The sequence below is a fragment of the Lissotriton helveticus genome, chromosome 10 (assembly GCF_964261635.1).
Source record: "Lissotriton helveticus chromosome 10, aLisHel1.1, whole genome shotgun sequence".
Lineage (NCBI taxonomy): Eukaryota > Metazoa > Chordata > Amphibia > Caudata > Salamandridae > Lissotriton > Lissotriton helveticus.
The window spans coordinates 671887429-671901354 of record NC_136071.1 but is presented as its reverse complement, the minus strand read 5'-3'; positions in this window follow the sequence as shown (position 1 = coordinate 671901354).

The following is a 13926-nucleotide window of genomic DNA, read 5'->3' as shown; positions in this document are numbered from 1 at the left end:
CCCCCTAGCTGGGTGCCCCAATTAATAACTGATCTGCATAGCCATTTTGAGCAACTTGTTAACACGCTGTGACGTGGGCAAGAAGCAGACCAGGACAAGGTAGACACTATTCAGGGTTTTATTTAGAACAGGCCAGAAAAACTAAGGCAAAACAGGGAATAGTCCTTCCACGGGATTCGTAGGGAGGAAAGAAAACAAGTTCGTAAGGGATTGTGGGAGATGTAGTCCGCTCCTTCCACAAGGCCGCTGTTAGGCATCTTCGTGCTTTACAGTTCTCCCAAAGTAATTGAAGGTCCGTGGTATATTACGTCGGAGCACATGAAAAAGAGGAAAAGAAAGAAATAATCAGGAAGGGGTTCTCCTTCCTTAATAGTGTCGCGGGGTTGCCGGTGAAAGTGAAGGGAAAGCCACCACTATCGTCACCAGTGCTGTGAACGCTAACGTGGTAAGGGCTTACTCCCTGTTACCACCCCCTCCCTTTGATGCAGCTTGTTCCCCTCCCAGCGGCAGCCCAAGGCGTCCCCGTACCTTGGTGAGTCACGACCCTCCTCCTGGGCCGTGGCTGGCGTCTGCGCGTTGCCAGCTAGGGTCTGGCTGCCCTTCTCTTCGCTCGTCTGCTTCTGCTGCTCCTTCCAGTGGGGAGTCTTCCTGGTCGCGGAACCTTCCTCCTCTCGGGGTGATGTCGCCTTGCTCCAAGGCAGCACCCCGAAGGTTGTTACCAGCGTCCGTTCCTCCTCCTGTGCTGGACCTGACGAACGCCCTTCTTCCGCGGCGTCTTCCTTTTTCAGGATCTTTGAACCATGTGACTCCGTCACATGACTGGGCCAGGCATAGGAATTAAAGGGAACGTACTCCGCTGGGACGTTCTGCAAATATAGAAGGGGAGAACAATGAGGAAGAAAGTGCCCTGATTGTGTCTCCTCACACACGCAGGTGAAACTAATTGTGAGTCGGTTAGATAAAGTAGTAACTCTATTGAAAACGAGGGGGGGGCCAGGGTGGTACTATGCTCCCTACCACATTAGCTAATTCTAACGATCCTGAAAATACTCTCGGGAACTTGCCCGCAGTACAATCTAGCAGACTCCCAGTTATGCAAACAACCTCCACTATGGGCCCAACACTACCTTTATTCCCCCAACATCCAAGTACCAGTAGTGTCCCCAATAGAAGCACCCCGAGCATAGGTGAGGTACTCACCGCCCAAGTCCTAACGCACAAGCGGACTACCCCAGAAACCCCATCGCTGTGCCAACCAAGAGGACCACCCTCCAAGGCGATCACCAATCAACTCCCATGTATAAATTTACCCCCAGAGGCATCCCCATATGTAGTTGTACTCACGGGGTGCCAGAGTTGAAGCCAGACCATACTGAATCTTACGATGAATTAAAGAATAAGACCACGTTCTGGCTGAATAGGAATAGGCCGCTTTCAGGGAATGAACAGGGGGAAATTTTGTTCGCCCGGAGGGTGAGCTGGTTGGGGAATAGGCACAAGGACATCACGGGTAATTGTGTGGTGTAAATTTTGGGAACTGCAGAGTAGTCAACCACATATTAAGAGGGGGCCTTGTAAACCAATCAAGCAATATAAGACCTTTGCCCTTGGGTTACTTCTATTTGATGGGAATTTTGAGTCACAGCCAAGGTCCCGTACATCTAGTAAGAATGGATAGTCCCAACGACAGGACGGACCCTTGCCACCCAATGCCAGGTGTTTTTCCGGGAAAACGGAGTATTGAGTCTGAGGAATAGATTTGACCCCTTGATGTCACTAGAGGAGCTTGATTGACTAAAGAGCAATAGTGCTCTTTCCAAGAAGCTCTTACAGGAAGAGAGAGGTCTCCCTAACACCCCCCAGGTTGCATCCTTATCCCCCCACCCTGCACTGAATGTGTCCATTAGCTATGAGGATGACCTAAGTTGGGGCTTTCAGTCGAAGCATAAGAATGACATCCTGAATTTACCAACATCAGAGGAGGTCGTCCCAACAATGGAGTACCCCGCTAGGAGCCCTCCTGATCCCACTATTGCTTCCCCTGTCTTAGGATACTCTTCCAGGCTTTTGGCCAGGACAATAAGGAGTGAGGATGTACTGGGGTCAGATCAGACCTCTCTGCCTCCCCAGCGGCCAGTGAGCCAACTTAATCTTTCAAGGTTCAATGATGGTTTAAATGGCGAAAGACCAATTGATAAAACCCCCATGACACATCAGCCTACAAAGAGATTTAGTCAAGGGGGGCTCAAACTAGTATCGTGGAATATAGCTGGTCTGTCAGCCAAATTTGATAACCAGGAATGGAGGCAGTACATCACTGGGTTCCAGGTAATTTGTCTGCAGGAAACCTGGGTGGTAGATTGCAGCCCCTTTCACTTAGCAGGGTACAAGCGTTTCTCTGTGGCTGCCCAGAAATCAGTGTCGGGGAGAGCTATGCGAGGACTATTTATATTTGTGGATTTGCAGACGGAGGGAGTGTGGACTAACTTAAATTAGACCTCAAACAACATGCAGGCTCTTGGGTTCCTTATCAATGGGTTAAGTTTGATATTGATTAACCTGTATAATGCCGTTGCATCTAAGGGGAATGAATCTATGATACATGAATTAGATAACAGACTAAGTGTAGAGACAGCGCGGAGGAAGGGGGCGGTGGCCCCGTTTGTGGTAATAGCTGGTGACTTTAATGGTCATTTGTGCCCTAACCTATTACCTTTCAACGAAGAGTGGTCTCATTGCCCAGTGGAGGATGGCCCGCATTTTGAGCACACAAGTGAGGGGATTGAATTAGGTAAGGTTCTGAAAAGCCATGCCCTGGAACATACCATTGATTTGGTTGCTATTGGAAGGGAAGGAGCTGTTAACCCAACCTTTAAGGGTAGAGGGTGCAGTTCTTACATAGATTATATTGTGGTTTCTAGACTATTTAAAGACTGGATAAGAGGGGTCAAGATTGAATGGAATGCATTTAGTGACCACAACCCTCTAGTTCTCGAGATAATAGACCTGCCCCCCCAGAAGAGATAGGAGAGGGGTGGTGGCAGGCAATATTGAGAAGGACCAGGGAAGACGACTTAGATGGTCTAAAGTTGATGGGGATGCCTTTTATAAATCGCTAATGGAAAGAGGGAAATAATCGATTGGGGAGTGTTTAGATTTCTCCGTGGAGGGGCCCTCTGAGGTTAGGGCATTTGTGGCAGTGCCGCATCTGATAGATGGTTTATTAAAATCCACTATGCCTGGGAGGGCAAATACTACTCCTAGATGGTTTGATAAAGATAGCTCTCGGGCACAGAAAGATCTAAAAACTAGCCTGAAAACCCTTCCACGGGATAAGTCAAGAATTGCGCAGTGTAGGACTGCATATAAAAAGGCGATTAAAGGCAGGAAGACCTCCCTTCATTTACAAGCCTGGGAAGATTTAAGGGACGCAGCAGATAGAAGGGACATGACTGCGTTCTAGAAAATAATAAATAACCTGTGTTTCCAGGACACCAACACCCCTGAAATTGGCACAACCATCTTGCCAGAACAATGGTTTGATCATTTCAAAGGCCTGTATAACCATACGGAGGAGAACAATGAGGACGTTGGGAGGAGCTGCCAGTGGGTTTACTCGGTAGAATTTACGTTGGAGGAAATTGTAGTGGGTATCCAGGGCCTTACACAAAACAAAACGCCGGGACCAGATGGTATACCACCAGATCTTTTTTTAAGTAACGTAGAGCTGTGGGCCCCTATCCTTACAAGGGTGATAAACGCGGCTGTCGCAAACCGGCCTCCCGCGCTCATGGTCATCGGCAATAATAGTCCCCATTTTTAAAAAAGGGAACAGGGATAACCCTCAGTGTTAACGACCTATATCGCTGATTGATGTGACAGCTAAAGTCCTGGGCCGTGTGGTCCTAATGCGCCTTATGGACTGGGCTGACGAACACCAAATTATTACTGATGCCCAGTACGGATTCAGGGCAGGGAGGTCAACGACAGACCAGTGTCTGAACCTTTATTTACTGGTGGCCAAATATACTATAGCCAGTAATGAAGCGGTATATTTAGGGTTCATGGACCTTACCGCAGCCTTTGATCATGTTAATAGAGACAAGCTGTGGACCCTGATGAACAGATTGGGGGTTGACCAGGGTTTGGTAAATGTTCTTCGAGCATTTCACTGGAACGCCTCCACCAAAGTGCGTTTTAATCTGGAGGGGGGCACTACGGAACCTTTCCCCTGCACTAGCGGGGTCAGACAGGGATGCATTCTGGCCCCTTTTTTGTTCTCCTTGTATATTAATAATCTAGACCAGGCGTTAGGTAAGCTAAAGGTGGATTCCCCAAGAGTAGGTACCCGACCCGTCCCAGTGCTGTTGTACGCAGACGATGCGGTACTCTTAGCCCGCACCCCAAAGGGACTTCAGTGTCTGATAGATGGGTTTGTTAGTTTTATGGATACCCTAGATTTATCGGCTAACCTGACCAAGTCCTATGTTATGTTGGCTGGAACTAAACCCTGCAAGAAGTTTTCCTATAAAATAGGCGCACATAAAATAGGGTAGGTACAGACCTTTTCCTATCTTGGCCTGTTATTCGATGGGCTTTTAAATTTTAAAACATTAATTGAAGAGCAGTGTACTACGTTAGTGGCCTCGACCGGTTCTATAAGGAATTATGGGCGCAGGCTGGGTCGGTGGTCACCGGAGCAAATAATGAATTTGTATAGCTCAATATGTTGCTCAGAAGTGGTCTACGGGTCTGAAGTTTGGGGTTTTGTAAATGCCCGCCAGTTACAGATGGAGGAGAATATTTGAGAAAGGTCCTCAAAACCCCACAAAGCATACTCGCCCTAATTATTCATGATGAATTGGGTAGGGTATACGTTGAGGACTGGTAAAGGTCAGACCCCTTATGGCTTGGCTTAAGATTTGGACCAACACGGAGGCACACCTGAGTAGACAAATCATTAGAGATTGCCTCGACAGGGATAAAGGAATGAGGATCCCATGGTTAAAGTACGTGAAGACCTCCCTTGAGGGAATTGTCTGTAAGGATCTTTTTACAAAGCCAACGGAAATTATCCCCAAGATAAAATCAGAGTTAAGAGAATTTTCTTGGATCACGTAGCCTCGCGTAGAGTAGCACTGGAAGGAGGCAAACCCACAGTCTGCGCTCACAGTATGGTTAAGACAGGGGAGGGCATGGAACCTTATCTCGCTCTTATGTTTAATCCGCAGGATAGATTTTTAATCACCCCTTTTAGGCTCAACCTATTACATCATCTACTGGCCGATCCACCAGGTTTTACTTTAACTGTTGAGCAGAAGGGTGCCTGCGGCTGCGACAATCGGTCTCCGCAGGACACCCTTCATTTTGTATTATTATGCCCATTTTATGTATTACCCAGGTGCAGTTTTTTAGTAGGTATTTTAAAACAGGCCAAGTTCAGACATGCTAAGGTTGTCCTATTATTCTTGCAAAGGGCCAATGATCCTCGAACGTTGTTTTGTATTATGAATTTTATTAAGGTTGCTTTAAGGCTAAGGAATACAAGAGGGTTGTGCTGAATGAATTTTCCACTAATTATTCCTCATTTACTTTGTTGGGGCAGGTGAAGTGCATGAATTGTATTTTAATTGTTTTTTAACTGTATAAATATGTACTTTTATGTTTTTTTTTAAATACCGAATAAAGGATTATTGAAATTGAATGGGCCTAAACGCTTTGCTGAACTCCATCTTTGGAGAGACTGTGCATGTGCGACAAATGTCCTCAAGCCACCGAAGCTGTAGCCTTGAATCATGGCCAAGACGGACATGGAAGGCAGAGAAGAATGATTTTCTTGCCTTGACAGAGGAAGATGAATTGATAAAATTGTTTATTAAAATAAAAACATTTGATACATTTCACTACCGGGAGGAATAAAAAGAACATGGGTTGATAAAGTTATGGGAAGGGGATGTCATGAATACATGATTGACAAGTTGCCTCTTGAAAAATATGGTGTGATGGCTACTCCTCGTTCTTGTCCAATAAAATAGTGGGATTTACACATTTGCAACATTTGGGGGTGGTACACTGACCTGAAAAATAGTATAACTAGGGTAAGTTTAGCTAGCTAGATTGTCCGAATTGCTGACCTGTCACTGACCCAACGCACTCAATAGATAATTGGGAGCAGAGTTCCTGGCGGAGCACTCTGTCAGAAGATTCGATAATCCAATCGGGGTTATTGGGAAGGGTATCGATGACCCAATCGCGGTTTGACTGTTAGCTGCAGAGAGGGTTTACAACGCTGGCGTTTTGAACTTTAACTCTGGTGCGAGTCTTAGTCTGTGGTGGTCTTGTCCTGATCCAATTTGGTCCGTATCCTGTCCTGGTTCTGATTTCTGGCTTGCGCCTGTTCTTTTCTGCTGGCACCTGTACTTTGGGATTCTATATCTTTGACTCAGCCTATGACCAGGGTTGGTCATCACACTGGAATAGGTAACTATTAAGTGTGGGTTTGTCATAGTACTGTTTTCCTTTTTCTCTTACCCACCCTCTGTTTAAATGAATAACAACATTTTCTCTCTAAATCATTTGAAATGTTTGTTCTAAAAATCTGCATTAATCTAAACAGAACAAGAAATTAATTTGAGTTTTCATGTTTGTAAATTTCAAGAGATTTTACTTAGACAAAGATTTTAAAACCTTTCCCGAGTTTGTGGTTATTTATGAAATGCTAAATGTTATTATTTCTATCTATTTCTCTCTAACTCCCTTGATCCTTTAGGACTTTAGGTATCGGGGACTTGGATTGGTAAGATAAATGGTATAAAATCCAAATGATAACAAGCATTTGCAATGCAATAGGTATCGTATTAGGAAAGTTTGAGTTATTTGTCCTGTACATGACAAATTTGTTATTTATGTGTTATTTTTGAAAATTGTGAAATTAATAGCTTTGTCATTTACAATGGTAATACTTTTTTTTTGAAAATGTGACACCTATCGCATTTTTAATGCAACATGCTTTGTATTTACGTGACTTAGAAGTATTGATTTTACAAATAACAATATTAAAAAAAAAAAATTAATACTTAAAAGTTATTGTAATATATAATGGCAATAGCTTAAACTTTTGTAAATAACTTTTGTGAAGATTATGTTCAGTGTATTTTATCGTGACTAAAATATAAGAACAGAAGTGACATATCAACATTTTTTGTGACATTTGTAATAAAGCTTGAAACATTGAGAGAACATATTTGAACCAGTTGTTGTTGAATGTTTGCACGGATTGATACTGTGGTGGCGCTGAGTGATGTTGTGGTGCCCCTGAGTGATGCTGTGGTGCCCCTGAGTGATGCTGTGGTGCCCCTGAGTGATGCTGTTGTTGTGCGATAGATAGAGTGAGGGCGATAGAGTGAGGGCGATAGAGTGAGGGCGATAGAGTGAGAATGGACTTAATAGTAGACAGGGGCACAAAGGTATTAAAGGAAATCATGGCAGATATCACCCTATCTGCAGCAAGCCTAAAAGGTTTTAAGGAACCAGTGTTGATGTAATGCTTAACTGATCCTGTTCTAACCATGAATAGGGGCTAGAAATGTCACAAAACTCACTCTGCCTTGTGGCATCAATTATGATTCTGTGTGTCCAATCTGTAACCACTGAGAGTCCTGCTCTGATAAGGTAAATAGTCTAAAGTTAGAGAGAAGAGCAATGTGGCATTGGAAATCACTAAGGTTATTTGGGATGTTAGATTACCTAAATGAGTATAATATTGGAAGCTTCAAGGGTGGAGCTTAACACGGTGCACGATGATGTGTTGAAAAAATCGGCATGGGTTGCCAGCGTGAAAGCAGCATTGATGATGTACCATAAAGACAAAAAGAAACTAATGTCAGTATGTGATTAGTCTTTATTTTGCAGTAAACTGGGTGAAGCGAGTATATCTAGACTTCTAATTCAGGGAAAGGGGCGGCAGGAGATTGCTCGGGCTATGTGCTTACCTAATAATGGACTGTGCGCAGTTGTTAAGAGATGCAGGTTGTGTTCTGGATGGTATGTAACGCGATGACACACTTATTTGTCATAGATTGAAGGCTGGTATTGAGTGAACTCGTCCTGAAAAGACGTTAAAGAGGCACGCAGGGCGAATTAGTAAGTCGCATATAGAAATTCTGCTGTGTGTATAAATGCTATGTTGCTGCCACTAATAAACTTAAGGAGACCCACGGTAGGTATGCACCTAGCATATTATCGGCGCCACGGAGCTAGCTTACCTGATGTTGCCTTCGGGATTCGGTGGAGATGGACGCCGTAACTGGAAGTCGGCGTTCATGCCGGTACTACATTTAAATGCCCGCCCACTCGATCAAGTGGTGGATTGTCTATGGGCAAAGAAGACAGACTATGCTGTTTCTGTCGTATGCGCGTGAGGAATGTATAAGAACACGTAAATACCACTCAGAGCCCGTGGTGGATGATAAATAAATAAAGTTCATGCCGATAAATGTAAAGGCGGGGCTGGAAAGATGATAATAACTGAAAAATATAAAATGTGGTATATTGCGAAGCCGGTCATAGAAGCTAATGATGACCAGATTGTTTATAAATTCAGAAAAAAATGCAGAGAAAAATATATATACAAGATGTTGGGGGGAAGACCAGGGCACATGTCCTAAATCAATAAAAAAAACAGGCATGTGGCATAGAAGGGTGCTGGTAAAAACAACAAGCCCTCGGCATGGCGCGCTGGGGAAAATTCACGCTTGAATGCCTGAAGTCGGAAGGGAATGGCAATAGCTTTTGTAAATAACTTTTGTGAAGATTAGGTTCATTTTATTTTATTGTAATGAAAATCCAAGAACAGAAGTGAAATATTAACATCTTTTTGTGGCATTTGTAATAAAGCTTGAAACGTTGAGAGAACATATTTGAACTAGTTGTTGTGGAATGGTTGCACAGATTGACGCTGTGGTGGCGCTGAGTGCTGTTGTGGTGGCGACGAGTGATGCTGTGGCGTTCAGTGATGCTGTGGTAGCGCATAGTGATGTTGCGGTGCCCCTGAGTGATGCTGTGGTGGTGCTGAGTGATGCTGTGGTAATGCGATAGATCGATATAGTGAGTGGTATTGATAGATAGAGTGAGGGCGATAGATAAAGGGAGGGCGATAGATAGAGTGAGGGCGATAGATAGATAGAGTGAGAGCAATCGATAGATAGAGTGATGGCGATAGAGTGAGTGCGATAGATAGATAGACAGATAAAGTGTATTTATGTTGCATTGAGTAGAGTGTAAGTATGAGTTGTGTAATTATATGGCACTAAGTGGTATTATGTGGAGTGTATTTACGTTGCATTGAGAAGAGTGTAAATATGTGGCGTGTAATTATGTGGCACTGAGTTGTAATATGGGGAGTGTATGTTGTATTCAGTAGAGTGTAATTTTGTGGCGTGTAATTATGTGGCACTGAGTGGTATTTGGGGTGTATGTTGCATTGAGTGCAGTGTAATTATGTTGCATATAAATATATGGCACTGAGTGGTATTGTGTGGAGTGTATGTTGCATTGAGTGCTTTGTATTTATGTAGCATATAATTATGTGGCACTGAGTGGTATTGTGTGGAGTGCGTTGCATTCAGTAGAGTGTAATTATGTGGTGTGTAATTATCTGGCACTGAGTGGTATTTGGAGTGTATGTTGCATTGAGTGCAGTGTAATTATGTGGCACTGAGTGGTATTATTTGGAGTGTATTTTGCATTGAGTGCAGAGTAATATGTAGCATATAATGATGTGGCACTGTGTGGTATTATGTGGAGTGTATTTATGTTGCATTGAGTAGAGTGTAATTATGTTGTGTGTAATTATGTGGCACTGAGTGGTATTATGAGGAGTGTATGCTGTATTCAGTAGAGTGTAATTGTGTGACGTGTAATTATGTGGCACTGAGTGGTATTTGAAGTGTATGTTGCTTTGAGTGCAGTGTAATTATGTGGCACTGAGTGGTATTTGGAGTGTATGTTGCATTGAGTGCAGTGCAATTATGTGACACTGAGTGGTATTTGGAGTGTGTTGCATTGAGTGCAATGTAATTATGTGGCGTGTAATTATGTGGCACTGAGTGGTATTTGGAGTGTATGTTGCATTGAGTGCAGTGTAATTATGTGGCTTGTAAATATGTGGCACTGAGTGGGCTTTGGAGTGTATGTTGCATTGAGTAATGTGTAATATGTGGCGTGTAATTATGTGGCGCTGAGTGGGCTTTGGAGTGTATGTTGCATTGAGTGCAGTGTAATTATGTGGCATGTAATTATGTGGCACTGAGTGGTATTTGAAGTGTATGTTGCATTGAGTGCACCCTTGATGGATTCTACCAGTAATTTGCATCGTATCCGCCTGTTCTCAATTGATAACTATAAAGGCACAGGCTTTTCAATGCTGGGATATGTTTTTCTCCGACTAATATCGCTGGTCACAAAACACATAATTGCGATAGGTGCATTAACGGGGGTAGAGGACATTTGACCTTTTATATAACATAACATGTGTATTTGTAAAGCGCATGTTCACCCAGGGGTCTCTTGGCACTGAATAACAGATGTTCATTGTTACCCAACTCAATGTTACTTATTTTATCGAGCTTAGATGGATGAAAGGCTGAGTGGACCCGCCGGGATTTGAACCTGTGACCATGAGGTCGAACACAGGCCCCTGCAATGAACGCATTAGTCCACTGAGCCAGTGGTTGCATATTGAATGAAAGGGCCATGGTGGATAGAGAGGTATGGTTGTTAGGCCAGGACACCGTGTTTTCAGTCATGGCCTTTCCTTTATGAAGCTATTATTATAATTAGACGCATTAGTCAGATTGGTTCAGTTTAAGTGAAGCAGGAGTGAAACTCACAGAAAGGAGTAATTAGTGCAATGAAAGCCTAGGACTGGAAAAATATATAACCTGTGTACTTGGAATAAACTATAAATTGGAGCGCTAGGTAGGGCGCACGAGGTAAGGCGCACGAGGTAACGGATACTTACGTAAATTCTGTGCTCAAAAAAAATTCGTTACATTTTTTTACAGCGTGAACACGACCCGAAGGTATTGGAGCACTTTAAATGAGCACCACTTACATTATGCAAGGAGACATTCATTTTTTGGTAGGCAGAGGGAGATTAAGTGATTTGCCCAGAATCAGAGACTCAAACCTATTTCGCAGCTCCAAAGTCGGCAGCTCTGGCCGCTGGGCCACATCGGGTGGAAGAGACAATTAAAACAGTACATTATATTTAAGATCGAGTCATAAATGGACACGTGTGCCCTAAGGAGCAAGCAGTTCTTTGCTCGTCTGTTCGGGAAATGGCCCTCTGTCTCCTCACTGTCGCTCGTAATTGCGGCGAGCAGAGGAGGGCGGAATGGCGGCAGATGGCCGGCACGCTTCCTGACTGAATCCTGCCTCTGGGTGGGAGACCAATAAAAAAAAAAAATTATAAAAGAAATTCACCCAATGTGAAAGGCGACCTTTCTGTTTCTGTACCTCCTGTGTTTTGCTACTGTTGGTGCCCACCATAAAAAGCCCACAATAAAGGCGCAGGTTTGTAACATAAAAACCGGACCTGTACGCGCAGCTAAGTGCGCGAAATTGCTATTGGCCCGGAAAATAAATATTAAAGGCACGGCAATGTGAAACTCCCTCGCCAGCAACATTAAATACCCCAATTAATAAAGCAAATTAACATTGGTAAAAGTGTACTTTTCTATTTCCATACATGTGTTGCTGTTTTACCATTTTGACTGTAAAAAAGCCTAAAATTGGCAGGATAAAAACAGAATATGTAGGTACTCATAAACATATAAGAGAAAACGCCAGACGTCCAGCTACACATAATCCTATAAAACCATACGTCATCATTTTACTAGCGGTGCTGCGCAACTATTAGGCAAGCATGATAATATAAGCAATAATATACTGTGCTCCAAAAAGGGTTTGGTATATTAGCAATGGTTTTTAAAAGCTGCATAATAAATTCTAGCAAAAAGAGCATGTTTTGGTTTATTTTAAAATGAATTGAAGCAAGCATTAAAGCGGCTAAAGTACTAGATGTAGCTTTGTATTTTATAGTAATTTACGTTTTACGGTACATGTTCGCAACAGAAGTATTGAAGCTTCCAGCTTTGGCGATGTATAGGTAAGGCTTTGGCTCAAGAAATGTTTGCAAAAACTTCTTCTGTCACATTTAAGTACATGAACAGGTAATAAAAAAGGGGACCCTAATTTGAATAACAAAAGTATAGCAGTTGGCTTGTGTAAAATACGTGGGTGAGTTAGAGATGGTGTGTTGAGGTTTAGTTGAGTGTGAAGTAGGTGCGAGCGTTCTGCTGTGAGGATCAACGGGTGTGTAAGAGTGAGTGAGCATTAGAAGAACAAACAAGGAGTAAAAGTACTGAGAAAAATAAAAATGTAATGTCAAGTACTGATCCAGAAGATGATTACTTGGAGGATTTATTAATGAAAAATCCGCTACCTTATAATGAGGAGCAGAATCAGACAAATGTTAGTGCCCCGTTCTCAAAACCACCTTTGGTTCCGCAAGTATTACATGAGCCATCATTAGAAAAAATATTACAGGAAAAAAACGAGAAGCAATAAATAAGCAAAGGAGTGAATTAATTCAGAAAATTACACAGTTAAATGTCAGTCCTGAAGCATTGACAATTTCATTAACTATAGGTCCAGTTGTTCCTTTATATGGAGAAAAACAGACTAGTCCCAGTCCCAGACCTCCTGTTCTAACTACACCTGTAGTACAACCAAGGAAAGAAACATTAATAGTGGATGACCAAGCAAGTGAATGTTGGTCAGAAATTTCTTTGATGGATTTACCTATAAGAGAACCAGTAAGTAACTCAGCTAGGAAAACTACACCTGTAAATACTAGAGAAGTACAAATAGAAAACTCTTCAGGTACGAGAAGTGCAACTGTAGTTACTCCGGAAAAAATTGAAAGATGGGCCCGAGGAATAGAAAAACCAAAATCACAGGCAAAGACATTGGATATTTTTAAATTAAGAGTTGAATTAGAAGAAATGATTGCTGGAAATGTGGGATTAGATCGATTGAATACATTAAATGAAGATGAATTGTTTATATGTCGAAGTATCACTCGAAATACAAAAACATTTCAAGAAAAATTAACGAGCTGAGCAAGTGAAATGGGGATTGACATTGGTAAATCAAAAGTGTTACAGAAACCATATCAATCTGAATTTTCTGACAAAGATTTAGAAAATATGAATGTCAGGTCGTAAATTATAAATTAAAGAATTGCTAACATTGTTGCAAAAATGGGGTGATGTAGACAGATGGAAAGCTAGGTGGTTAAAGAAAAAGGATGAAGCTCAAGGGAAAAGCACTGTATTAGAATATATGTTGAAAGAAACAGAAAAAGTGGAAAGGTTGTGTCCAATGGGAGAAGTACCAGGTGGAGGTTATGTGCATGTTCCTTGGTCCCTACAAGATATATTGTCATTTACAAATGACTTTCCAAAACTTAGAGAGAAACCTGTAGATTGGTACCTACAGGTCGAAAGATTTGTAAAAGTTTTAAAAGTGCTTCAAAATGATCTAGATGGATTAATCGACATTGTTGTTCCTGTCGATTTATGGACAGAATGTAAAATTGCAGTAAACTGGCCAAATGATGAGCATCCTAGAGACCCAAAAACAGGAGCACCATCAGACGAGGTGATGAGAAAGTATAATCAGGTTATACTGTATTTGAAAGGGAAAGTACCACCAAAAGAGACAGATTGGACTAGAATACACAGAACTACCCAGAACAAAGCTGAATCTGTGCATGCATATTATGAACGTCTTTTACAGGTTTTTAAACAGTATAGTGATTTAGAAAATATTGACACCAGAGATATGACGCATTTTATCTAT